The 903-nt window shown below is 43.1% G+C and overlaps 1 protein-coding gene across 1 annotated transcript in view; it reads right to left on the reverse strand.

The window, feature by feature from the left end:
* The window catches only part of LOC103585858 (protein FAN-like), a 190,747-nt gene that overhangs the window by 11,664 nt on the left and 178,180 nt on the right, over positions 1 to 903 (reverse strand). The gene's annotated exons all lie outside the window — the stretch shown is intronic.

Below are 903 nucleotides of genomic sequence, written 5' to 3' on the forward strand. Positions count from 1 at the left end.
TTTGTCCTAAGTCCTTGATTTAATTTTTCCAAGTTTCCTCGATTTTTTTCTTCACAGCTTGTCTGCTGGATCTGTCCCCGCATACACTCACTCTCACCAACCCATCTCCTGGCAGCTCCTCATCTGTTCTGGCAATACTCGTGGCTTCCAGCATTGCCACACCTCGCTTCCCTAGCTGCCACAGTCAATGTTTAACATGTTCTAACAATTGGAAAAGGCTTCTCCTTCAATCCCACCTTGTTTGACCATCACCCAAATGACAAACTCTTCTTTACAATCACTCACTTGCTTTATTACTGAATCTAATTTGCCTAGTGTCTGTCTGTTCAGTGATAATACAATTGTCTGCTTCTAGGATGTCCTCCTGAAGGACATTCAAGGTTCATTTACCATTACATGCATGAACATTAAAGGCTCATTCATGTGTTTATTCATGTCTTTACTGCATTGGATAACAAGGTCCCTTTCCATGTGCCATTTAGAGAAGTTGAGGAAAGAACAGCCATCTTATAATAAACGTAATAAACTACTTGCTTCTTTTTGGGAGGCTGCTCTAATTTGGAGCCATTCATCTAAAGTAGGTTAGTATATCCAGGTCCACCATGACTAATGGTGTACATATCATCAGAACGTCAGCCAGGCCATGGAGCAGGACAGGGCCTGGCCTTGGGGCCTGCAGCAGGAGGCACCAGGCTAGGTCAGCGCTTCTAAAGACTTTCCACCAGAGTATGTGGACATCCTTAATGGCAGAGGACAGGGAACACTCACAACCCCTCTGGGTCCAACAGCAAACTCAATTTCTTTGAGGGATATTTATTTTAAAAATTCACATGACCTTTGCGATGTTCTTTCTATGTGTGTGTGTATACACACACATGAGGGTACTTCAAAAAGTCAGTGGAA

This window comes from Galeopterus variegatus, unplaced genomic scaffold (genome assembly GCF_000696425.1).
Source record: "Galeopterus variegatus unplaced genomic scaffold, G_variegatus-3.0.2 Scaffold280, whole genome shotgun sequence".
NCBI lineage: Eukaryota > Metazoa > Chordata > Mammalia > Dermoptera > Cynocephalidae > Galeopterus > Galeopterus variegatus.